This window comes from Drosophila simulans, chromosome X (assembly GCF_016746395.2).
Source record: "Drosophila simulans strain w501 chromosome X, Prin_Dsim_3.1, whole genome shotgun sequence".
NCBI lineage: Eukaryota > Metazoa > Arthropoda > Insecta > Diptera > Drosophilidae > Drosophila > Drosophila simulans.
In genome coordinates, this window is record NC_052525.2 from 5792252 (window position 1) to 5819831 (window position 27580).

At 42.6% G+C, this 27580-nt stretch overlaps 1 protein-coding gene across 12 annotated transcripts in view; it reads right to left on the reverse strand.

Moving 5' to 3' along the window:
• Positions 1 to 27580, reverse strand: part of LOC6725257 (voltage-dependent T-type calcium channel subunit alpha-1G) — an 81876-nt gene that overhangs the window by 52815 nt on the left and 1481 nt on the right. For all 12 annotated transcript variants that reach the window (XM_039297511.2, XM_039297510.2, XM_044923688.1 and 9 more), the window contains exon 3: positions 8409 to 8438. The gene's annotated coding sequence lies outside the window, so the exon portion shown is untranslated. The remainder of the gene's footprint in view (positions 1 to 8408; positions 8439 to 27580) is intronic.

Genomic DNA, 27580 nt, shown 5'->3' on the forward strand with positions numbered 1-27580 from the left:
GGACAAAAGAGGAGCCTGTACCGCCTTTATTGGTATTTAAACAGAGGAAATGCGGCGGTTATACGAGCATTATCGGTTTGTTTCCGTTTCCGTCAATCGCTTTTCACTAAACTAATTACGATTTACTTTCAAGTCAAATTCCAATTACACAACATCATGTGTTCCAAAAAGATAATAATATTTGGTAATTTAATCATGTTGAATATATAATCTCTAAGCTCTGACTCACATATGTATGCATAGCTCAACCTGTTGTTATACACTTGCTTGTGGAAAGAATTTATGAAACTACGCACCGTCACAACGTTTTCTTGGCAAGCTTCTCGAAAATTTTTGCCACTGCATTTCCTTTCGTTTCCAACTTTTCCTTGCCGAGGAATCCACCCACCAATAAAATAAGAGCCAAAAGGAAATGCCGTGAAAAGTTTTGGCTCTCGGCTGGGGTTTTCTCGGTTTTTGTGCCAAAAATTAATTAGGCTAATTAAAATGCTGGCATTGGAGGCGGATAAAGATGAGGAACCAGCTGAAGGTGCTGCCAAAAAACTTCAAGTTCAAAGTTCTTCTTTTTGGCGGCGACGCACTTGGCACACTTGATTGAATGAAAACTTTGCCACCTGTCGGTGCTCCCTTTCGGTGCTCGGGAAATGGAAAAATTAATTAACCTGGCCGTAAGAAGTGCAGCTTCTTCGCCCTTCCTTTGGCAAACACAATTGGTAAAAAAAAAAAGTTCGAGACTGGAACTTGAAATATAATTAAGCTGTTTTGTCGGACAGTTGTCGTCGCTTTTCTTTTTTTTTTTTTTGGCACCCCTCCGCGTATCTTGAAATCAATTAGCGCACGTCACTCCGGCGGTGAGTATTCCCGGAAAAATCGGGAACGAAATGGGACATGGAAATGGAAATGGGAACCCAAAGTGCGGGGTCACCAGTATGGACAGCTTGGGCCGCGGGTCATTTGCCATCTGTCATGCGAGAGAGAGAAAAAAAAAAGCAAAAAAAAAGGTGCAAAACGAAACCAAAAAAATTGTCCCAAGTGCGACACTGCCATCCGCGTTTTTCCACGAACTCGTCCCGAATTTTCCCCACATTTCCCGTCCGCTTTTCACGGGCTTTTCCACGCATGGCCGCCGGCCACTTGAGCTCCGGTTTCAGCTGCTGCTCTACAATTTAGACTTTGGTTTTCATTTAGGTGTCCGTTTCGTGTTGTTGTCACACTTTTTCGCCAGATCCTTATACATACGAACATATATATATATGCTACATATGTATATATAGCTGCATGGGATGCAAATGTACCCACTTAAAACACAGAGCTTTTAAAGTGCCACAACTTTGGAGCATTAATGGGCCAAGCGTTTTTGCGGCTTATGAGATTTAATGGCACTTGGCCAAAAGTTTGCTTTCCTCTCATTTTTATTGTTTACCACTTTATATATGTATATTTTTCATTCCATTAATTGTCTTCTTTTGAATTATCTCTTTTTAAAGCACTTATTTTTGAGTACTTAAATCTGGGCACTTTAAGGATTTGAAGGTCGCCGACTGGTAGGTTGAGAATCGCCATCGATGCTGCAGCTCCTCCTCACCTCTTCATCTTTTTTTCACCTGTGCAAGTCAAAGGTCAAGTGCAACTGCGAATCGCCAGCAATTATCCATCGCCGCTCGCATTTCAGCTTTTTCTGTTTTTTTTTTTTTTACCATTTGTACATTTTTTTTCGGCATCGCATTGCTAAATGCCTTCATTAAAAGCGGCAAGTGCACAGTGCGCTCCCAAAAAAAAAAAAAAAAAAGGCAGCCAGCGACTCCAACGACCTTACATTTTGAGAAGTGGGTGGTGGTTGATGGGTGGGTCGGTGGGTGATGGGTGAACTCAGGTGCTCGCTGGCAAAAACAAAGAGCACGTGCAGCACAAAGGCGGCTAAAAGTGCTTCAAAGGCAAAAGTTGGCTGTCTGTGCAGAGAGCGAAAAACACAAATGCTTTAAATGCGGGAAAAAACTGCCATTGGAATAATGAATTTTAAATTCGTTCAGAATTTCATTTCAATCGCTTAAGATTTTTGAATGCCACTTATTGCTTTGCGCGCGGGCGGAAGTCCAACCGAATAATCCAAGCCAATTTAATTGACACTTTAGGGAGTGACACATTTGAAAAGTGTTTATTTTTTCCCCCAAGTGCACGTGTGCCAGTTGCATTCGAGCACAGCTGACATCGCTTTGTGGAGAACCCTTTTTACCCGCTAGATGGTTGGGGTGGTGGGTGGTGTTGGGTGGTAGTGGGCGGCATCGCAGCTGTTGTTATTCTGGCCCGCTTCCTCGGGCTCCGCGGCGCCTTTGTCCTTTTATGCAGCATTTCTAAGCCAACTGACAACATCAAGAGCTTGCCACTCTGTCCAACCGCCCACACTTTCCACACCTGCTTTCCCCACTTTCCCACATCCCATCCCCCTTCAGGCCAATTGGCCGTGTCGCGGTGCACTGTAAAATAGGCAACGCTTGTGGGGGATGCGGGCCAGCCATCTGTTGATGCAACCAAGGGGGTTCTGCTCCGCCCCACAAGCCGAAGCAACCTGCAATCGAAGGCCCAAGGCCGCGCCTGTCATCCACACGTGGCCCGAAAAGTGCAGCCTTCGAGGATTCCGTATCCACGATTGGCTGCCTGGCTGGCAGAGCTGAGAGCCCGACTAAGTCAAGGTTGTCTAGCTGAAAATGGCACGAAGCTAATGCAGTTACCCATGATTTAAATTGTATTCCCATTCCCTTGCTCGTCCCTTTTTTGTTAACACGAGCACTGAGCGCCAATTTGGTAATCAACCACGATTTGGCCAACACAACCCAAGTGGTAAGCCCCGGGAGCCGTGTCAGTTTCGAAATTAATTGTCCCACAAGTGCAGCTGCATATAGGCCCACTCGCCAGCGGGTGAGCACATCGCATCAATTAGATGATCGCAGCCGGCAATCAAATCAATGGCACAAATGTCCCCGGGCACAAAGAGTCCAGCGCAAAGGATCCGGGATCAGGGTGAAATGGCGGAGGGGAATTCAGTTAGTCAGGTGCATTTATCAATTTACCTAAGCCCCGCAGCGCAAATGCCAACAATGCTGGCCAAGAGACACGATATGACACGAACCGTGGATGGAGGATGCAGAATGGAGAATGGAGCAGCCGTTTGGCCCAAAACAATGATGGCTAACAAACTAAAGACGACACGGACAAACGGACAACCAGCCAACTCTGCACAGGGAGAAAAGTCAAGTCAATCTATGTTTTGCATTGTTTTATAGGGATATTTTAATTATTTTATGTTTATTCTTTAACCATAACTTGATATTTAATCAGTTATTTTGACTGGCCAAGAAATATTAATTTTAATTTGGCCCAAAATTGAGACTGATATATTTTACCAAATTATAAAGATTTGAGGTATATATAAGATAAATAATCATTTTTATTCAATTATTTCTAATCATCTTAAGATTTGAATTTAATTTTAATACTTTTTTATATACCCACTTTTTTCTGCCTGTGTAATAGCTAACTTCCGGCAGTTTGGCAGGCACTCGGCGCAGTTGCAATTGTTTTTGGCCCAACAATGGACACCGCCTTCTGGCCCGGCTCCTTGGAGTCCTGGCCCTGCACTTGCACCTGCACCTCCACCTGCATCTGTATCTGTATCTGTGTGTGTATCTGCTGCTGTGTATGCATCTGAATCCTGCGAGACAATGGCCAATTGTACGGATGGGCCAGCGTTCGTAGTTGTAATTAATGCCTCGGGCGACTGGGATCTTGGATCTTTGACTACTAGGCATTGTTTGGCCCGTAGAAACAATGGCGACAACAGCCAGATACTCGTGGCCCTGGCCTTAAACAAGAACAACAAACAAATGCAATGGAAAACAAAACAAAATAATACAAAAACGAGGGAAACTAAAAACAGGCCAAGAAGAAAAAAAAAAACTTAAGCAGGGGCTGCTCCATCATCACAGGTCGTCATCCCAAATGGAAAACTGGTGGAGAACGGTGATGGAAACATCGAGAATGAAATGTTTTATTAAAGCCACCTCCTCTGCCGAAAAACAGACTGGCTAAATCGGATTATATATGCATATAGAAGCTGAATCGCAGAGGGAAATGTTTCTGTGCTGTTGGACATGCGAATACATGCATGCAGGGAAAGTATTTAATATCTGCTGAATTTGAAAAGCAATAGCCAATATCCGTTTTAATATTCGTTCCATCAATTCGATTATTTATAAAAAAAAAAAATGGTTATTCCTGATGTTGAAATATGTGCCCCGATTTTATTCAAAGAAAATGGTCTTGATGCTCGCCTTATTGGTTTAACTATAGTTAATATATAAAAAGGAATATTTTTTAATATGACTACCATGGATTTTTTCAAACCACAATTGCCTAGTTTTTTGACATTTAAAATTTATTATTGGGCGGTTAACCAATCAAATCACTCTAATAATCATTGTGCCATCAAACCAACCAATCTTTATATTCTATGCGGTATTTAGTTCGATTGGAATTTTAATTGAATATAAGTGCATCATTGTGCCAGCATTCTGGCCAATTTGTGAAAGGCAGTGAAAGGCGGAGAACTGGCAAAGCACTTTGCTGTTTGCTTGGTTTTATCAGGTCAATCGAATGAAATCGATAATTAGCCGACTGGATATCACGCATACGCCGCATTGGCCGCACAACTGTTGACAAAACTGTTGAACAAACTGTTTTGCCTTTCACACTTCTGCGTGTTTTGGCAATAAATCAGAATTTAATTGGCATCTAATGTACCACTCACTCACTGGCCAATGCAGCGAAATGGCCGACAATGCATATTTAATGGATCAGCATTATAATGACATTATTTGGATGCTAATTACAGCCAACCGAAATGGGCGAAAACCGCACAAAAACAATTGCGCTGAAAAACATTGGACGGAACAACCTCAAATATTCCACCAACAAAACACCAGGGCAATTTAATTTTCGGCAAAACTTCCTGCCACTCGAGGCAATTTAGCATTTCAGACACACTCCATCTGGTTGGGCAATCAATAAATAAATCTAATGAAAATTTCTTCGCCTCGGCCTGTCAACAAATCGAACTTGTCCTTAGTCGACACTTGGCGAAAATCCTAAGTCGTGCCTTCAAAAAGTGTGAAGTGTGTTCTTAAGTGCAATCTTAACTTGGACAGCAAGTAATTTATTGATGAGCCAATTGCCACCAAAAGCACTGTTCAAATTTATTGAGTTTTAAAAGAAATTTAATACAGTCGGCAATGTTTTCGGTGACTTAAGTTCGAAAATATGCATTTTAAGAGAGGTACGCACTTGGTCGCCCGTTTTGGCGCAGTGCATCGACCATGTCCTTGCCCATGTCCATGTCCTGGCCCTCCGGCTTAGCGTGCAATTCAATTAAAGTTGCATAAGGCCATCGGACAATGGCTCGTCCGCGTTCTTTGGACCCCGGACTTTCGGCCAAAGTGAAATGTTCACTTTGATTTAACCACCCTGCCTGCCCCATTGACCAATCTGCCGTCCAGTTTTGTGACAGGAATGAATGAACAATGGCTTCGTTGTCCTTGGCAGCTTGAGGCCATAACATTGGGATGAAAATTAACGATGTGGTTGGGTAGGGTATGGGTGGATGGGTTGGCTTTTGCCAACACTAAAAAGCCGAGAAAGCGGAGAGCACACATATTAAATTACCAAGTGGCAAGTCAATTGGCATATGTCAGCGTGCCACACACACAAACACACACACCAGACACACACACACACAAAGGCGAAGGCATCCACATGCAGCAGTTGCCAAGTTAAATGAAGTCAAAAATGTAAATTTCATTTGCCAGTTGAAGATGGTGAGATGGAGAGCTCAACGCGCAGAAATGCAAAATGGCAAACCGAAAGACGCAATTAGAGGCGGGGGTGTGTGTGGGCGTGGCAGTTGGCTGGCGTTGCCAAATTACAGTTACCAGCTGTTGCGCCCAAAGTCAGAGGACTTTGTCTACGGCCACCGAGAAATCCCCAGAAAAGCCCCCACCCCCCACAAAAAACACCACCTCAAACATTTTCCGCCAGCAACATGTGCCTCCATTTTCCATGGCAAGTGAATCAATTCAAGGAGAAATGCGTAGACTACAAGATACCCTGTGAGCATTTTGTATATCTAAGTAAAAACATTGACTTCCACTAACTGCAGTAACACAAAAAGTTTAGTTTTATAGGGTACTCAAATGTACTGAACATTTTTCGTTCCACGAAAATACCGCGTTTAAAAATAGCAACGAAAATAAATTTGTTGCTGGAAATCTGGTAAAACGCATTTAGCGGGGGAAAACAGCAAGTAAATGACAAAAGACATAATTTCATAATTAAGTGCACAGGAGACGACGAGGAGATGGAAAAGGGCAGCTATCGACGGGGAGAAAAGAACGAGCATTTCCTTTGTTTTGTGGGCCATTAGCAAGTGGACTAATGATCTAACGAAGCCGGCGAGCTTCTGCCTCTACTTCTGCTCGTAATTAATGACAAACGCAAAGGGGCGAGGGGAGGGGGCGTTGTGGTGCTTGTGCGGGAAAATGGCTGGGAAACTTTCCCGGCAAACACTGGGAAATGAGGCAATTTCCCAAAACTCAGAACTTCGAGCCAAGCAATGGCGGCAAGTTCATTCTTCAGTCTGTCAAATAGAGATTCCGTAATTGACCAGGGTTATTAGCAGAAAGGGGGTTTTATCAATGCGGATCCAATTGTGCGAATGATATATGATTGGGTAAAAGCAATAAATCGGTGTGGTTATGAGTTATGTGCCTTCAATTAGAAGCGACTGCAAATAGAATTCATTTACTACAATTTTAGGTATTTTCTCAAATATTTATATTTCCATAAAGCGTAACCAGCTCAACCGAATCGAAAGTGATCAACTTGCATGTACATATAGTTCCAGTAAAAAAAAAGCCCTAAAAATCCATCAAACATGTGTTCTATTCGCAGTTCAATCAAGTTGTTTGGCGGGAAAACTGCTGTTGCTTTGGCATCAGCTTTTACATTGTTTTTTTATATGTCCTTTCTCGTTGCTCTGTTTTTTTTTTTAGCAAATTCTGCATTTCGCCCAATTGGAAAATAGATTCATGTGGGCGGAGAAGAGGGCGGTACTGATACGAGTACGATATCGTGGCAGCTGCGTCATTTTGGCATTTGGCAATAAGCAAATAAATAAATAAATCATTTGTGTGCATAGCCAGCGATATATATCGCCAGATATGGCCAGGAATTGATATGGTATATGGTAGATGGTGTGGCATGTGAGTCGATGAGCAGCACTTGAAAGTGGAAGTGGTGGAGGAAATGGAACTTGACTGCGCTGACAGCAGACGGCGCCAAATCGGCTGACTGCTCTTCTCCGCGCCCGAAAAACGGCACACATGGCGTATGCTTGATATGCCTCCTCAACGATTATGAATATGTTGTTTTTTTTTCCAGCGGGTGTGGGTTTCGCCCACTAAACATATTTCACACCGCTGGCACTTTTATGACTCACACACGAGCTCGAATATCTCCGTCAAAAAAAAACTATTTTTAGGCACTTAACAAAGAGCCAAATAATACGTAAAAGCCGTAAGAAAATAGCATGGAAAGTGTATTTTTAAAAGCAATTTAAACGCTGCTTTCTTCTTGTCTTACCCCGCCGTTCGGCTTCTTTATGTATTCCCGATCCGCTCTTCCACTCCGCCCCTTCCTCGTTGTCGCCTTTCAAGTGTCCATCAAGATGTTTGACAAGTGCGCTGATTTGGCAGCGCCTCCCTGCGAGGAACATCCCAGCCAGAATTGTCTGTGTGAGTCATTATTTGGCCATGCTTGCAATTTCCGCTGCCCAACCATCACCGTCGCCAGCTCCAACCCCCCCATTCCATTTCCACCCCGGCCATCATCCGGAAGTTGTTAGTCGGGCCAGGGCCATGTTGTTTCGCCCAGCTCTACACTCCAGCCCTAATAAATAATGCAACAGTTTCTCTGGGGGGCGCTGAAGTGATGTAGCAGGTAACCCCAAAAAATAAGGTTGCAAAAACTGCCAGGCAGCGAGAGTGAGAGAGAAACTTTCACCAATAAAATATTCAAATCGAATACTTTGCCAGATAGAAGAGAGAGGGCAAAAAGGAGGGGCAACGTTTCGTGGAATATGCTTTAAAACTGCAGACGATGATCACCTGTCCACTGCGCTTTTGGCAGAGATTATCATCTTAAGGTATTCCCATCGCATTCTCATCCCATCCACTTAGTCGTTTCTTGCAACAGAAGCAATTTCGAAAATGTATTTTAAATTAGCAACCCTCTCCTGAGCAATGTATATTACAGTACAGCTTACTTTCTAGTAAAAAGGTTGATTTTAAGATAATACTTACATTTGTCAAGCTCAGGAAAAGATGTAGACCCTGTAAGGATAAAGCAAAAGTAGCACATTAAACTTGAGTAACTTGAGATGTATTATAAACAATTTTAAAAAGTATCTATATTTTTTTATTTTTTTTATTGTTGTATAACATTCGTGACAAGCCCAATCATCAACGTATACCACCGCCCATCAATTCGAGCGAATGTTTATCAAGTGTTAATCCAGTCCTTTCAGTGCGTAAGCCATTGGTAAACGAAACCAAGAACTAGGTAAACATTTCCCGTTTCGGGACAATTAATCAAATATTTTTTCATTGAATTTCCACGAGAGTCAAGCTGGCGGGGGCCGAATGTTGAGCCCAGCCATATCATATGACCATGGCCCAGGTTATTCTGCCCTCTGATCGGGGATCCCGTCCCCGGGGCGTTAATGGGCCAACTGACAGACAGGCCGAATGATGGATGACATGACAGTGGTGGGGTTGGGTTGGGTTTGGTTTGCTTTGGTTTGGTCTGGTCTGGCCTGAGTTCTATGCGAGTTACGCGTGTTCGAGTGTGCGGGCAAAAACAAGGCGAACTTTGTGCCCAAGCCCTATGTATGTACGCCCATATATCTCAGCTGATGCCTCTCGCTTGTCATAAATCGCATTTGTGCATTTGCATTAGATGCAGCTCGTTGGTCGCAATGAGCAACAATGTCAAACTTACTGCCGCCATCGCCATCTACATGCAAATCTGGCTGGGATGCTATGCAAATCCTGTTTTACAGCCACGAGACTGTGACTACGACTACGACTATATATAAATGCGCTCTATATGCATGTTTTGCTTAAGGCCGAGGTCTGGTCTATATCTGCACGGCAACGTGGACTGTATGGCACCATCTTTGGCTTTGGATTTCGCTTTTATGGCTTACGACGGACATAAAATATGAATGGATTAACGCACACACTCGCACGCAGACAGCCAGAATGCAGCAGGGCGACAAATGTGTCACTTTTTAATCCTTCCACGTCTTTAAGGATACTTTGTGTGAGCTTTAAGCATGAATTTACTATTGAGCACGATCACAAAAGTTGAAGCTTAAAAACAGAATCATATTGGAATTATAAAACATTATATAAATTTAAATATGGCTGTTATACACTGTTGAGTTCGTAATAAAATTTCTGATCAAATGGCGTTCAAGCCTCAAATCTTTAATTTTTTTAAAATATACTATAAATATTAAGCATGTAGATCATACAAAAAATATTCAGTATACATATTTATTGTAAAAATATTAAATTAAAAAAAAAGCATAATATAAAAAAAGATCAAAAATTATAAATTAAAAATATACTAAAATATATACCAAAAACATTTGGTATATATATATGAAAAATGTCAAGTTGACATATACTAGAAATATATACTAGAAAAAAATACTATATTTGCACAGTGCCGTGTAGCTTACGTGCCACTAATGAGAATCGAGGAGGAGGGCGCAAAAATTTTTCTTTGCGAAATTTTCCATTTGCTTAGTTTAATTTCTAATTTAATTTCTTATTCTCTCATCTCGCCATCTTCAGTTTGCAGCCTTTGGGATAATCTTTTGTCTCCCTGAAGTGTGTGTCTGTATTGGTGTGTGTGTGTGGAGTCTGCTGTTTGCATGTGTGTGAGTTGAGCTTGTCATTTATTTATTTTATGCTACATCGAGTCGTGTGACATCATTCGATTGACATAACGATGACGGCGTGAACTTATCAACTCGCTTTAAAGATGAAGCGAAGTCTATGGCCTGATGCCTTTCCCAAAGTTTTCTTATTCCTATTTTCCCCATTTTCCGCCACTTGTCACCTTTGCCGCCGTACTTTGTTTACGAACAGACGGCGCAATTTACTCTTTTTTTAGCACGCTTTCTTTTAGGGTTTTCCTTCCTTTATTTTTGCGTTAACGCCTTGAGCAAACTGTAAACAAAACCGCAGTGAGTTTCGCCACACATGCGTACAGTAAGACTTCCATAATGAGAATTGTGTATTAAATATGTACATATATAAAGAATAATTCCAATAATTTCGTGTTAAATTTTATACCTTTGGTTAATTTAAAATCCATATATGAATTTTATTTACATTTCCAAATTTCCCCGCTTTTGAAATGGAAAACGGAAGTCCATGTGCCAGTTGGTATAATTGGTCTGGCCTATTACCGGCCAAAGAAAATGGTTTCCGAAAAAGGTAAAGTTCATCAAAAACGTGACCGTTTTAAAGTGAGCGCCGCAGCGCATAAATCAACAATATATGTTGAAGAACAAAACAAAAATGAGGGAAAAATCCAAAACAGAAAAGAAATTTCCTACATTTATATATACATACATATATACATATATATTTTTTTTTTGGGTTGCGTTTTCTGTTTGATTTGCGGAAGAACGTAAGACAGAGTGATCCAGAGAGCGGGGAGAGGGGCGCAGGCGAGACGAGACCCAGTTTGCAAAGTAAACAAACGGCAAATGAAATGCCGCCGCCGACGTCCGTCGACTGAAACTATTAAAAATGAAATGGGCTGTGCGAGAGCAGCACCGCAGCATCCACTCTCCTCTCCCTCTCCCACTGACCAGTTGATGGAGGCAAAGGCAAAGGGACAGTGGGCCCCACAGACGAAGCAGCCGCCGTGGGCCTTTTGCATTTATAATGCATATGGGCACGCAGAATGGGGGGAGGGGGGTTGTTTATCTATTTACTCGCATGCATACGTACATACATATGTATGTTTGCACATACGCAACAGGAAACTCTGGTGATTTGAAATCACTTTTTACGAACCCCAAAGGTATGTAATAATACATATTAGTCGCTTTTTCCATTACCTAAATTGACTGCCACCATGTGAACTATGCAGATTTGAAACTTGAGAATTATTAAGCAGAATTTACGAAATTCCCATGAAGCCAACTTTTAGCAAAGTTAGATAAAGCCACGACTTTTTGAAGTTCTCGCCACGAAAGCCTTTAATCTTTTGTGAAAGTTTTTCAACACATTTTTGTTTTTATTATTATTTATTTTTTTGGAGTGGTCACATCAACAAAAACTTTTGTTTCAAGTGTACACATTCATATAGTATTTTTTTGTTTTGGGTTCAGTTCAGTGTGTTTTATACATATATAACTTTCATATGTACGTTCATATCTCCCCACAGATATGTTCATTTGCATACGCTTTGCACATCGCCAGGTTTTTTGCGAGCATTCCAACCAAACTTGAAGCATTATGATGACCCATATACAGTCGTATATATACAGTACGCAATGGAGAAGTGCGTTTCGTAAGAGTAAATAATTAATATATAAAACGAATTATTTAAACAGCAATATGATCATGCATAGGAACTCCTATTACCCGTTTAAGAAGCCAACTAAATCGGTTTTGTTCTATGCAACAAATACTTCCCGCATCACATTCATGAAACGCACTGTATCGCCGGTATATATTATATGGGCCACACAGATAACTGCACTTGACGCACTGCAATAACTTGGCTAAAAGAGCGCAATGAGCCCGGGTGTTTATGAAATATGCAAATGACATCAAATCGCTGGCACTTTCTACCTGCCACACAACTCCGCACATTCCGCATTTAAACACTTTAAAGACCTTTTGATTGCTCCGAACGATCGATGGATCGATTGATTGTGAAAGGGCTTCACATGGAGCGAGTCCCCCAAGTGCAAGGTTGAAACTCTGGCCATGATTGATGGACGCAATTGGAAGTGGAAGCCCCTTCAAGTGCCGCAAAATGAGTGGGAATTTGTCTGGGAATCCATGTAAATGCCAGGTCATAAGTCAGGCAAGTCCTTGCGAGAGCTTTCTCCTTGAGTGACCGGCAATTACCATTCTGGGGACATCTTTTAATTTGAGCCTCCTTCGCTTCATCCTGCCGTCCACCAGTACTGAAAATGCCATGGAAAGCAACTCCCTCCATCCCAAAATTCTTTTTCCCACTGGGTAAACAACAGATGAATGCTTTGTGTCCGTCGCTTGCCTAATTTGTTTTTCTTTCGAGTTTAATTTGAAACCTGGACAACAACGTCTTAGCCTTGGCTATTCGGTCCTGGCCAACGCAACAGTTTGCTTAGTGCAAAGACCAAAAGCAAATTTTCCTTTCACTTTTCCGACGGAGCAGGAAGTGGGCGTGGCGGGCGGTGTGTAAGGTGGAAAACTGCTGGCGCTGCGTGCTTGGAAAATGTGTTTATTTAGGATAACTTAACTGATTGTTGTTACTGCTCTCGTGCCCATTCTGCTCGCCAACGCGCCAAGTCTTGTTGTTCTTGGCCAGTTGACAATTGGCCCCAGAGAAAAGCGACGAGGGAAATGCGGTGGGGCGGTGTAAAAAAAAAAGTGGGGGCGGCCAGCAGGACAATGGACACTCGAAGGCGCGCCACGTGCACACAAAGCGCATTGTGGGAAAAGCAGCAGGGCGGAGGAACAAAAGAGGAACAAGTTGGGAGCTACATTCTCGGAGTTTCGAGACTATCTGGATACCCGGTACTCGAAGGAAACTATAAACACACAACGACACACACCATTGTTCTCAAACTTTCACTGGTGTCCAGAACTCTTGGTTAAAGCAAGGTACATTTTGAATTTGGAAAAATGCTCCAAAATGCTTCAAAACAAAAAAACTAAAAGTTCGTTGCCTTTCGGCTCCCGAAATTCAAATACTTTGTTGCATACTTTTAAGCCCCTTTCGAGTGGAATAAAAATTCGAGAACAATGCAATCTCGAATCGCCATAACAGATATACTTCGCCGATCTGCGACGATTGTCAGGTACTAAAAAGAAAAAATGACAACGGGGGTAAAATGTATTCGCGACCTTTTGAGCGAAAAACTCATAGCCAGCTGACCCACAATTTCCGCCCACTTGCGCGCTTTTCCCCCCTTTTACCGCCCCCAACCCCCCAACCCCCCTTGCAACAAACCGCTACACTTTGTTGTTATTGTTGGCGTTCTGTAATAAGCAGTAAATACGCTGAGAGCAGCGCAGTCGACGGCCATAAATCAACGGATGAAGGAAAGGGGGCGTGGCAGCCAGGAAGGCGCTGTGGGCGGGGCAGCCGGGATAAAAGCGTGCAAAAACAGTAGCAAAAAAAAAAATAAAGGGCGAGAGCAAAAAAAAAACAAGCGCGCTAAAAGAAATCACAGTAATTAATTAATATGCCTGGGTGTTTGTGTGCGTTGAGTGGGAGCCTCATAAATTAATTGCCGACGCCCTTTGTCTGGCCACGCCCACCGGTGCAGCGCCCCCTGCCGGCGACAGACAGCACTTAATCAAAAGATTATTTTGCTCTGCTGTTTTGTTGTATTTTATTTTATTTCTTTAATTTTAATTATAATTGCCGACGTACATAAGTCGCTTGGCAATTGTTTTACTTTCTTTCAGAGTTTTTTTTTTTATTACCGACAAGTATTAATGCGGCAACACGAAGAAGCGCTTAACCAAGCGGAATTCAAAAGGAAACTTTTAAAGATTTTTCAAGAGACAAACGCTCTTTCTAGAATTTCGGGTAGGCAGTACAATACATATGCCAGGACTAATTTGCTTTAAATGCTTGGCTTTCTATTTAAATTTTCAATATCATTATTTAAACATGTTAAGCCCAGTTCTGAATGACTATAAAGCCAAACTAAATCTGGACCATATATGTGCATACATATATATATCATGTCCAGCATCGAAAACTGCTTGCCGTGTGCTGTTTCCTGTCGGCAAGCAGTGCATTATGCTGAGCCTAAGTAAATTTAATCTCCATGGCCCGCTGAAGTCCTCCCCCGAGATGAATATTTAAGCAAATTATGCCCATTGCCGCACCGCTGGCCAAGGCAAGAGAATAAATCGTGGCCACATATTCGGCCCGGAATCATCTTCTGCTGCCCGGGGCTAATCCCACCCCGATCTGCTGCGAGCACAGGTGCTGCAAGTCACTCGTCTCTGGCAGCACCGTTAAGTTTGAATTATGGCGCACATGTGGCTGCTCCATGGGTTGCTCCTTTTGCTCCAGCCTCCGCCTCCGCCTCCGTCCACCGCCCTGCTCCTCCGCAGACCGGCGTGTCCATGAAAATCTGACACGCATAAATCCTGGCCAGAAAAAAAGGCAGAAGCAGGCTGGAGATGGGGCTGCCGGAGAAGCAACAAGAGCTGGGCAGGAAAAAATGAAGTGGCAACTGCGGCAGGCAGCGGGAAACGGAAGCGGAAACAACGTTAGCGGAAGCGCATGTCTAACAAGTTGCTGAAACTATGCGGGTCGACCAGCACTGAGCGAAAAGGTAGCCAAATATGAAATATATATTATACAAAGTAATAGATGAATAAACAAATGAAGCTGGTAAGAACTGTAGCTGAACTTTGCTCACATATGTACATTAGTTTCCAGTTAATTTTAAAAGGCGAAATGAGTACTTTTATGTACAGATCAATGTTTTGTGTAAAGACGACATTTTTGGCAGTGTTGTGAAACAAAACGGCGTGGCAAAATAAGAGGCAGACAACGCGCTACCGAGTCCGAGGTCGGTACTGCGCGAATGGCTCCCAAATGTGATTAGTGCACACGGCAAGTGGCCGAAACGAAATGGGGAAAAATGACTAGAACTGGGGAAAGTTGCCAGCCAGCAGGTGCTGCTGCTGCCCCCCTTTCCCCATTCCCCTTTCCATTTACCCCCCGCAACCAGCCGTTTTGAAACAAACACATGTAGCAGCATATCCGAACAGATGTACGCCTGAATTTGCCGCCTCTCGCACCCGCAACAAAGTTGCTAAGACGCCGCACAGTTCAGTTTCAGCTTCAGTTTCAGCTTCAGCTTGGTAAATCCTTTTTATGCCATGTCCTTGTTGCTTCTGTTTTTGTTATTGTTGCGGTTGCTCCCACGCCCCCCTAAGCCCCCTCGCCGTGCGCCCCTGGCTCAGTGTTTGTTTGCCTACTTTTAGTGTTTAGCCAACGTCGCATAAAAATAGAACAGCAGCCACTGAAAACAGCACTAGTCCATATGGCACAGTGGGTGGGAGAAGTCGAATACCGGGAAAAACTATTCACAAGTAAATATTTTCAAACCGTTCGAAATTGTTTCACGTTCAAAGGTCAAAGCCCAAAACAACAGAAGAATTTATCGGCGCCAAAACGTATAAAGCTAGCCAATAAATACACATGTCTCAGCTTGCTTTGAAATATATATATTTACATTTTCTATTTTCTCTCAACCTAATGGTAAGTGTGTCGTCGTCAAGCAATGTGAGCTCACATTTCAAATGATTTAATAAACCCCCGGGCACACGCAAAGTGTGGTTACCAAATCCCCGCAAAGCCCACTGTTAATAAACTGTATGGTTTTGGGCCACTGCTTAACTTGGTGCACTCCCCTGCATAATGAACTTTGAACCACTGTGCGCGGGGATCATTGCATTTTGCGGTTGCCACTGTGGTCGCGTTACCGAGAACAGAACAGAGCAGAAAGCTCTCCTGCTGGTTGTCGTCTGCGTAAAGGCTTAAAGTATTACTGTTACAGTAGTTGCCAGTTGCCCTGCCCCTGCCACGCCCTCCGCCCATCCGCCTTCCTGCCACGCCCCCCCGCCAGTCGCTGTGACAGAAACTCAGCTAAGCCAAATGTTGACGACGACGTTTGCTGCTTTTGGCTTTCGGCTTTGGCTTCGTTTCTACTTTTCTGCCTTTTAGAGAGCAAGTATTTGCACTGAAAGAAAATCAGATATGAGTATCTTGCATTGAAAACTTCAAATCGCTTAGCTAACCAAGGACGAGAAGAAAGATACAATTTCCAGATTTCAAGTTTTTTTTTACTGCCAGCTTATAGAACTTATAGCCTGTATATCTTTTCTCTCAGTGCACCCTTGCTATCGCAATATGAGCAACTTTCTGTTGCTGTTGTAGTCACAACAAATTGCTGTAAGCTGTGAAACTAATCTTGGCAGTTCTTTCAGACCCCCTCCCTCCTCCCCCCTTCCAACCACTTTTTTTGCTGTTTATGGGGAAAAGGGTGAAACTACTTCAGCGGATTACTTTCGGATAGTTTTGTTTCCCCACCGACTCAGTTTATTTTTAGCGGTTCGCGGAGCGGAATTGGATGGCGCAACACTCTCATTAGCCGGGAATAATTTGAGCAACCACCCATTTTGGCCAGCCACCTGGTGGACCTGGTCCTTCTGACCTCACGTGCGGCGCCACTTGGCCAATTTGCGTAGCATACTTACCAGCTGAACGCTAATAAGCGGTCAACTCAACACACAAAAGGCGTTTACCAACGGCATACATATACATATATGTACATATATGTACTCCAAGCATAATGTGCAAATAATTGATTGCCTGTTATGCGGTATTCCCCATTCGAATGAGAGTTTACTTCTTCTCTATTAATGAGGGATAAGACCATCAAATGACTAAGTTAACAAAGCTGTTTAGCGACTTTGGCGTGGAGATCAAGTCAGAGTTTGACCTAAATACAGGTATTTATTTATATTAGGGAAAGGAAAAATAAGTGACGTTTCAATTAGTTAGATAAAACAGACAAAAATAGCAATATGATAGCAAGTAATCAAATTCAAATCAATTTCGGGGGGACACCACTCGAGGATTTGCCCACAAATTGATCCACACCAAATCAATTTCAGCGAGCTGCACATGTATCTATTTTCCGATTTGCAACAAATTGAGCCATTTCCATTCTATTTTTGGCTGCAATCCCTCAAGGATTTCCACTCCATCACGACTGTTCAGCCATTCCCATTGAGAGAGTGCAGCGACTGACTCAATTTGCCTTATCGATATGGCCCCGATTCCCCGAGTGAATCTAATAGAATAAACCAATTGCAAACAACGGATAGAAATGGCCGGCAGTAAGGTGAAAGGTGAACGTTGAACGTTGAAAGGTGAAAACTGAGAGCGGGGTGATCCATTCCCACCCAACAAACTGTTGCCCATGTGATGACAGGCTCAAGTTGTCGTTGTCGTTGTTTTGCTTTTTTCGCTTTTTGCTCTCGTTTGCCTTGGCTGCTTTCACTTTGTGCATTTCCGTCAAGCGGAAATTCGCGTAAATTGCCGGCATGTCCACTGGAAAAGTGGGCGTTGGGTGGAAAGTGGGCGCTGGGCGGCAAGGTGGGCGGTTCCGAAACGGAACGGAAGTTGATGCAAGTCTAGAAACGAGTGCCAAATGCCGGAAGCCCATGGCATACTTGGGCGCAGGACACAGAACACGGAGCCAGGCAGCCAAAATGAAAGGCGGAATGGAACTGTTTGCCGTTGCCGACGACAAATGCAATTTTCCCAGGGACTTGGCACTACAAAAAAAAAATAGGGAAAATGAAGGCGGTTCATTTCGGAAAGCAATGAGATGGCGATAGTGCAATGAACTGCATGTAATCTGCGGGAAACCAACTGGTTGAAAAGCTCCTGGAAATGGGAAAACCAGTAATTGATTGATGAAAAAGGTGTGTGTACATTTTACAAAATAAGTGTATGCTTAGATAACGCATATAAGAAACCTCAAAAACTCAAACATCTGCCCAAGAAACCAGGGATATTTTCAAGTTTAAGGTTTATGTTCCTTTGTCTTTTATTTAATAGCCCTTTCCGTCTTTGTTTTGGTACTCAGCCCGTAAGCTTCCTTATCCAAGCCCATCCAAACAATCCATCCAACCCATTTGCCTCGGCCACCAGCCCTAACGTTTGGTGTTTGTTTTCCACCTCCTTGGGCCTCGTTGGCAGCCCTCTCATTTACCATCCATCTATCCCTCTAAATCCAACTGTTTGCATCTCATCCCGGGGATTCGGGGTATTGAGAGCCCGTTCTAATCCGGCATCCCTAGGCCCAGCTACTCAATTACTGGACTCATGGCGGTGGATTTGCGGCGGCCATTACTTAACCACCTTGGCGTTATCCCAGGTCCTTGTCCCTTAACCCGCTTTCAAGTGCTTCACCTCGTTAGACCGACCCCTCCCCCCCACACGGCCCAAGTTCTCCATTAACCCCATGTTATTATTTTTTTCCCCCCTCTTCGAGTCTAAGAGCAATCCACTCAATTTTTATTCGTTATTTTCATGTTGGCAATGCAATAAAAGGGGCCCATTCATGGGGACTGCTTTCTTGGTCATTGGGATGCCTAGAGGCACCGCCATTCTCGTTGCCATTTTGCGTATTCTGCCTTTGGCGCTTTGTCCCACCATTTTCTTCCCTTCATTCAGGGATCCCTTTTTCCCGATGCCATAACATGATGAAGTGATTGAAGTGCCGGCGACTCACTGGAATGACCATTAGACATGCAAAACGACGACGTGTTGCTATTTATGCTTGTTTATGGCCATTCCCCAACTACCCCGATTTTTGGGCTTAACTGCCGTTTTCATAACGGGCCACATTGCTGGGACATTTTATTATTTGTTTTTTTTTTCTTGTTCTTTTTTCCCCCCATTGGATTAACTTTCTATTCACTTGCCGTTTGTTTGTTGATTGCTGCGTATTAATTGGGCACGCAATGGCGACAAATCGAGTTCACCAACGCCCACCGAACCACCCACTTACTGGGCTACCCACCCACCACTGCTTGAATACTGCTTACCCTTTTTGGAAGGACCTTGCACCTGACCCCGAGTGTTTATTTTTTGGGGCCAGAGTGTCGGAGATTCATCTCGGTGCGAAATGTATGCCAAGTGGCATCCGCTTGGCATAATGAGCTGCGTCTACAATTGCTATGGCCTTGACATCTGCCTATCGGAGGTTGGGCACACCATGGCACCGCCCAGCCACCCAGCTAACCACCCACTGGACCCCGTGGCACATTTGTTTTTATGCTAGAGCGTCAACGCAGTTTCCATAATTTCAGCATTTGTATAAAATTCGACCAAAACACAGTGGAGCCTCGCCTAGAGGAAAGACTCATCAGGGTTGCTTACGCGGTTCAGTGTGACCTTGCAAGTTAAAGAAAACTCAGAAGCAGACCGTTTGACTCGTGCATGTGTTAAATTAACAGCATTTACAGAGTTAAATGAGCATTACTATTATTATTTACTGTTTTTGTAAAATATCAGAACACATATATTTAATCAAAGTCTTTAAGCTTTTTGCAAAAATCCTTAAATGGAGTGTCAATCCACTAGATTTCAATAGCAGCCTCGAGCCGATAACCTTGAGTATATTGTCTGGCTTATACCTGGCCAATAAAATTAAATCCCCCGTTCCGCCGGCTTCACTGTATCGAGGTGGTAAGCGATGCTATCATTAAGGGCTTTACGACAATGCTGGGCAATAAAATTAATTAAAATTCAATAAATTGACGCCCCGAAATGGAAACATTCAAATGGGAGCTGAGGGAGCTGTGATACGGATCCTTGGATGGTTTGGGGCCTGTGTTCAAGGGCTGGGAATCGGCTTCCCAGTACGAGCTCACGTTCCACTGGAGGATTCATCGCTGATGTTTAACATGGGGAATTGCTGGGTAGCTGCGGGTGTTGGGTGTTTTTGGGGTGGTTAAAGAGGGTCTCGTTCTGCGGGCGCCTGCTTATGTTAATGCCCAATTACAATTGTTGTTCGCATTTGCTGTTTGCGTTGGAAATTGTATTCTCCGGGTAATAGGAGAAGCGGAATGGGATGGGTAAATATTGCTGAAAGCGAGACAAACATTCGGGGCGAAATTACAGGGGGGAATTTATAAGCCGGCGGAGAATGGTGGATGTGGATCGGATGTGCGAAAGGAGGTCACGAGAAAAGATGAAAAGAATAAATATAATAAAATAGACGCAAATACGTTGGGAATGCAACAATTTGGAATCAGGTTTAAATCATTTTGATTACATTTGCAAAAATATGTGGCTACAAAATTGGCAGTTAGCTTAAGCCGAGGATTATTATTTACACTTTAATTCGGGATATATTTCAGGATATCGAAAGGAAAATGTCCTTTGACATCTTATTTTCTATCCTTCAATTCTGCACTTGCCTTCACAGTTTGTTATTTATGAGTTTGCCCATCGACAGCCAGGCGAATAATTTACAGCATCATAAGATTGAAGCCCCCTCGAAAAAAGCACAAATCTCTATAAACAAAACACTTGGAAATGCACAGGTAATAAACAAAAAGAACAACAACACAACTAATACTACAGCAATCAATGGAGAGGGGCAAAAACAAAGCGAGAAATAAAACTATGCCAGACGCACATCAGAAATATGTATAATTTGTATGCGATGCGAGAGAAAGACGAGGGAAAATCGAAGCCAGAGATTCGAAGAGCTTAAGCTGAATTGGAAAACTGCACTTGGACCCAAAAAGGACACCTCGCCAAAGTGCGACAAAGGGGCTTATGGCGGGGGGGAAAAGCCATCGAAAGGACCTCGGCGGCAAATTGAATTGTTCGCCATTGAAGAAAATGGCAAGTGATTGGAAGGAAGGCGGCTGAATGGAAAGATGAGGTGCTGCGAAGTGGCCCAGGAACCACATGCATAAAGAAAAATGCACATACACATATGGGGGATGCACAGAGAGAAAAAATACATGATGTTCCTAAAGCATATGCATACTTCAAAGCTCAGAACTGAAGCTAACAAGCCATAAATAAGTAAGTACTTATGTATTTATTTCTTATTTCAAAAATATCAGTTTTTGATTTCAGTGCTTAGTATGGGAATCCATACAGATGGCAACAGTTGGCCCACAAAAGACTTCACAGTCAAAACAAAACCGAATGCCAAAATGAAGACAGCAACTGACAGCGGAAATTGAATCGCGCTGCTTGCGAGTATCTGTATGTGTGTGTGTGTGTGTGTGTGAGCTAGTGTGTGTGTGTACAAGGGTGTTTCTGATTGAGTGGGTGTCACACATTTTCCTTGGATACGCCTTAACTAAACCAGAACTCGTCGTGCTGCCCATCAATTCCAATCAATGAAAAGCGTTCGTTGAACGATTTAACTTCGCTGTGGTGGCTTACTGGATCACCTGATCTGATTTACACAAAAAAATTGGCCAGCGTATAATCAAATCCATTTAGAATGCAACCTCGAATAGTTGGAAGAGTATTATCTTGCTTTAACTTTCCCACTTCCGAACCGCAATATGTAAGCTTTATTGAATCCCAACGAAATTTCACTTTAATAGCTTCCCAAATGGCAAACACAGAGGATGCCGGCCAAGTAAAAGTTTGATTCAATAATGCGAGTACCTCGTGAGGAAAACTCTGGACTTTTTCGCCCGTTTGTCCACCGCACACTTTCCTTTTTTTGCACACTTTCCCCCGGATGCCAGGGGAATGAAATATGCTCGCATTCAATTCACTTCATGTCCTAACCATATTTTGACAACTGTTACCGCAAAAACAGAAAACCAACAGAAACAACGAAAAGCTCCTAAAAACAAAAAAAAAGAACGTGGTGAATAAACGAGGATCAAAGGGGGTGAAAGGGAAAAACAAAAACCAAACACAAAAAAAAGACTTAAAAAAGAAGCAACGGCTTGGCCAGCTGTGGCATCCACTTGTGGTTATTTGTTGTCGGAACTTTTGCTTTCTACCCTTCCCCAAAAATTCCACTTCCGTTGGAAAGTTTTATGCTTTCTCTTTTTTATTTTGCTGTTTGGCAATTTTAACCAGCGCTAATGTCTTTGTATGTTTGTGCGCTTTTCACCAAGGCTTTGCGCAGAAGAAGAGCAATTCGTTTTTTGCCAGCTCTAAACTTGAAGAACAAATTTTAAAAAAATCATTTAAGCAATGCTTTAAGCAGCTTTCAAGGAAAAAGAAATGAGTTACTTTTTGGGCTTCATAAAATTAAAAACACTGCGTATACGTAATATTCGATAGAACTTAAAGGTCAAAAATCACGTATACGTTGTTTTCTTGTAACATTTATGTGTGTTGTTACGTTTTTCATTTCCGAGCAATGTTTGCCCACATCAGATAATATAATACCCACTTTCCAACCAACTGCCTTACAGCCATTTATATATATATATTATATGTGTTCCTCGCATACATCTGTATAATTAATCATATTTTATGGGCTCAATGTCGATTGTCGCCGACATTGTTGCCATATCATTTTCGTGTGCGTGTGTGTGTGTGGGCTTTTTAAGGGGCAAGTTTGGAATGGGCGACACGTACATAATTGTTGTCACTTATTCATTGCACAGAAGATAAAATTAATTAGCATATTTGACACCGAAAGACACCGCCCACTTCACCGCAATTTTGCCAATGGATTTCCCAAATTCCGAATGCTTCTTCTTTGATCTGCTGTCTGCTGTTCATTTTTTCCACTCAAAGGACCAAAGTTTCGCAATGTTAAGATTTTCGAATTAAAATTCATGAGGCGCCACAGTCAACGACTTTCAAATTTCATTTCATTCATTTCCCTGACTGCCATGCGACCGAAAAATAAGAATAAAAAACCTTTAGGCTGCAGACAGTCTTTAAAAATTATGTTTATGATAATTATTATTGCATATATATGCACGAGTGAATATATATATATATATTTAAGTTCTGCTTTGTCCCACCAACTTTTGCTGACATATTTTCACAAGTATTTAGAGCGAAGTTGTCCAAACCTCGGCCTCTCTCTAAACTGTAAAATTCATAGCCATTTTAGGCGGGCGATAAACAGGAAAAAAATGAATCAATTGGGTGAATAATTATTAATTCTTTTGAAATAACTAATCTAATAATTTCTCAAAATTTAAAAATTGTAATAGTTATATTAAGTAAAGTACTAGTTTGTGATTTCAATTATTATTTAAATGCTTGCCAAGAGCACTTGCTTTTTTCGCAGTGTAGGGAAGCTGTTGCTGCTGAGGCTGGCAAACTTTTTGGGGCTGAGTGCTCACACAAAAACAAACACAGGCACAGGTGAGCGGGTGAGTGGGTGGGGTGGTGTGTGGAGGCTGTGCTGTTTTGGGTGCTTAGAAGGAGCGGCGTTTGTATGGGTGAATGGGAGTTTTGGGCGCTTTGTTGCCCTCCAGGCAAAGGGCAATTTTCAGTTTGAATATTTTAGCTGCTAATTAAAATGTATTCGCGGTTAGCAAAACGCGCGCCTCCGCAGCTCCTTTTAGTCCTTGCCACTTTTTGCCACCACCCCTAACATTTTCCCGCCCACTCTGCGCCGCCCCTTTTGACTGCAAGGAAAATGGGAGAAAAGTTCGCTCGGAGATGAAGCCGCAAATAAACAGAAAACGTAATTGCATGTAGTAATTTCATGGGGCAGGTAGGGGAGGAGAGGAGAGAGAGAACACATCACGGAAAATGCAATGACAAAAGTCCAGCTGCATGTTGCAACTCGATGCCGGAAATGCTGCTGCCATATTGAATTTACCCCAGACAAGTTGCTGTTGTTGTGCGGAAATGGAGTTGAACCGAAATGGCAGGTGGATGCGCACATACATGCCTACATTCGTTCATCGGAATGTACATGTGTCTGGCCTGAAGTCCTGCGATTGCAACCAGGTCGAAGGTTAAGTGCCGGTACGTGGGCGTTGTAGGCGTTATAGACGTTGTGGGCGTGGCATGTGCCAGAGATGCATACCAATGCTGCACTTGCGAGTATCTAGAGTTGCAATCCCAAACAGCTGCAGGTGATTCGGGCGTATTCAATCCCAATTCAGCATCGAATTTCAAACAAGAAATAGCTACCCAACTACGGTCAAGACTAATTAATAATCGGAATTCGAGGTTGAATACAACCAAATATTAAACAGAGAAATTAATAACATTTCAGAGCAAATAACACGATGGGAACACAGGACATAGTTGGCTGATCATTGCTGGAAATTATTAAACATTTCTCATTAAATGACCTTTTTTTGTGCATTTCCGATTCAATAAATACTGGCAAATAATTAATTTTGTCCTGGGAAATAAATTACATTTAATGTACCTTTCCCTTTACCGACTTTTTATTTAGACTTTAATGTCAACGATGTCCTCTTGAAAAGGACTCGGGCGGAGTGCCTGTAAAACGAATATTCCGTAAGTCAAGTCCCAGGAATTTCAACTGCATCCACGTGGCACAAAAGCTGATCTCTGGGACAACTTGGGCTAAATGACAGGTAAGAGGTGGCCCAGAAAGGAGAAAACACAGGTAACGGACGAACAAACGGCAAGTCTGGCCAACTTCTGGCCATATCTGGTAATGAGTGAGCAACTGCCATCCGCTCCCTTTTTGCTCTTGCAACTCTGGTGACCTCTCACCTTCAAACTCCGGAGCTCGGGAGCTCGGAAACTCTGGAACTCCGGACGGAGAAGCTCATCAAATGCGGCTATGTGGCAGCCTCCTCCGACCTGCCACGCCCCCCTGTTGCCCGAACCGCCCTACTCTTTCTCATTAACCACTGACCGTTCGACTGAAGCTCACGAAAGTTTCTCTGCCCTTGCAATTTTCACACAGGAAAAAAGTAAGTAATAATTCTTCTTTAATATTAAAGAAGGATCTCTGAAGTTAAAAGTTTCAACAGACCTAAGAATCTAAAAAATGTAAGAAAACATAAAACTCTATTGTTAAAATTCTAATAGTGGACAGAAACCCCATGTATTTTTTCACTTTGTCAAATAATATGGAAAAAGTTAAAGCCGTAGACCTTTTGTATATTATCAAAGAGTGTATTGGATCGGTTTGAAAGTTGATTTTTTGTAACGTGATGTTGCTTTTTTTTGGTTTTTCTTGCAGTTCACCTGTCAGGTAGCATAATGTGCACAATGTACATGGGTATTTTGCAATGTGTCTCTCTCTTTCTCCCCCACTCTGTCTCTCTCTCTCTCTCCCTCTCCCTCTCTCTCTCTCTTTCGGTTATGCTCCTTCTCTTTCTGGCTGTGCTCCATCGAGTATTCAACTCGCATCGCTTGCAAAGTGACATGGCATATTTCAAGGTAAACATTCTGAATTTTGCATATCAAACGCGGGGCAAAGCAAACAGCAAACAGCACAAAAGAAGAGTGGCAAGAAGAAGAGCACTCCAACACACACACACACACACGCACACTAATGCAGCAGTAGTAGTAGTACTACGTACAACCTATGCACACACACCGGCACACTCAGTTGGGTTTTCCGCGAATTGCTTTGCAGTTGAATGAGCTGAGTGCTCCCCCGTAAGCCATGTGCAACGCGGAATGGTCTGTCTATGCACCACCCACCGTCCACTCGCCCTCCAACCGCCCCCCCCCCCCCCTATCCCCCTGCCACACCCCTAAATGGCCACCGCTAGATGTAATTGTATAATTAATGAACGCTGCCCGCCGTCGATGGACGCTTAATGCAAATACTCGGGTGAGTGCGGTGCGGATAGTTTCCAAAAACGAAAATTTCTAAAACCGCTCACAACCGGTTAAATCTGCTGCCATCCCATCCATTGGCAATGCCCATACCCAAATCCCCAATCCCTTTTTACGAGGGTCGCTAAAGCAATAGCATACCCCAAATGGGATAATGTTTATCCTTTTTGCGGTAAGAGAATTCAAGAGACTTAGATTCTGACTTTTGAGTTTGAAATCTATCCTGAGTATTCCAATTTTATTTTAGTTCTTGACTACGATTAAAATATGTCAGGTTGAAACAATAGTAACCACGTTTGATACGAATTTCGTTATTAAATTACAAAGAAGTTGCGTCCAATTGACACATGTGATTATTTTATCTGCATCTCGTTAAATCGAATTCCCAAATAATTACTTAGCTCGAATGGCGAAGAGAAAAGCATATTTAAAATGATTTTCAATATTTGCCTGATATCAATTAAAACTTATTTTCGATTCATCGGGCTGTGCGAAATGCAGTAATTAATTGTGCAACCCGCTGGTCACAAATTCCATCTCAATTTGACCGTGTCCAGTGTGTTTGCCTCTCTTTCTAGTCTTCGCTAGCCTTCTCTTTCTCTCGCTCTCTCTCTCTCCCTCTCTATCTCACGTTATATATGAACTGCTCTTTCTCTGCCTGTCTCTGTTTACAATTGCCGCCCGCTAATTTATTTGAAAAGCCATTTGTTACCTTTGGCTTGCCTCTGTTTACATGTCCGTCGGGCTGTCCGCCTGTCCGTTCGGATTTTCAGTCCGTCCGGATTTGTTATATACCCACATATGTGTGCCCATGTGCGTGTGTCTGCCCATACATATAGGTTTGCTTTTTAGATATCGCTTGATGTTCGCGCATTACATTTACATTCACAATTACAACTTGCGTTAATTCAATTTACTGAAAGAATAGGAAAAATCCAAGAAAAAACACACCACCTCAACTGGAAAAAAAAAATCAAAAACAGTTTGCTAATTGTTTAGATATGTGCATAAAAATATGTGTGTAGACATGTGCCAACCCCCAATGGGCTTTATAATCAATTCATTTAGCAAAATCCGGACAAGTAAATAATGAGAAAATCGGAGAGAATAAATCGAGGGAAAGAGAGAGGGCATTTTATTGATACAGATACAGATCGAACAGCTGCCAATTGCCAAATGCCTCCAGTACTCGATAATCTTATGTACAGCCAAAGATACGCGCACACACACATACACACACACGCATTCAGTTGGCCCGTTTATTTAGTGAAAAATCGAGGAAAATCGGGGAAAATGTGTTCGCCTCTGTTTGTGTTTTGTTAAGCTTTAGTAAATACTTGAAAATTTAATGCCGTTTGGCCAATAATTAAGGAAAAAACATTTCCAATAACCCCATACACCCAGTGCCTCAGCATCATCCCCATCCCGCCTTCAATCGCAATTTTCCCCCCAAAAGCATTTTCTTTTGATAATTCGCTCAAGAATCTGGCGCATTTCTTAGGATATTAATCATACGCACAGTTGGCAACTTTGATTCGCCATTCAGTCAATGAAAATTTAAAGTACACGCAGAGAAAATGTGTTACCTCGAGAAAGCTCCGTTTCGATTTAATTACAAAATCACAGGAAATGACGGGGTAAAAAAAAAAAGAACCAGTTGGAGAATGAGAGAACAAACATCAATGAACAATTAATGTGAGGACAAGTTCCGAAAAAAATTGGGCAAGAAGTGAGTGAGAAATGGGAATGGCAGAAGAATGCAAAATCGAATTGTAAACAGTGTGTTCGATGGCACACAAAGACGAAGGAAAACCATTAAGAAAGCATCGGACAAACAAAAGCCAAAGAAAAATACTAAAGGCCCGATAAAAAGTGGGAAACCCAAGGC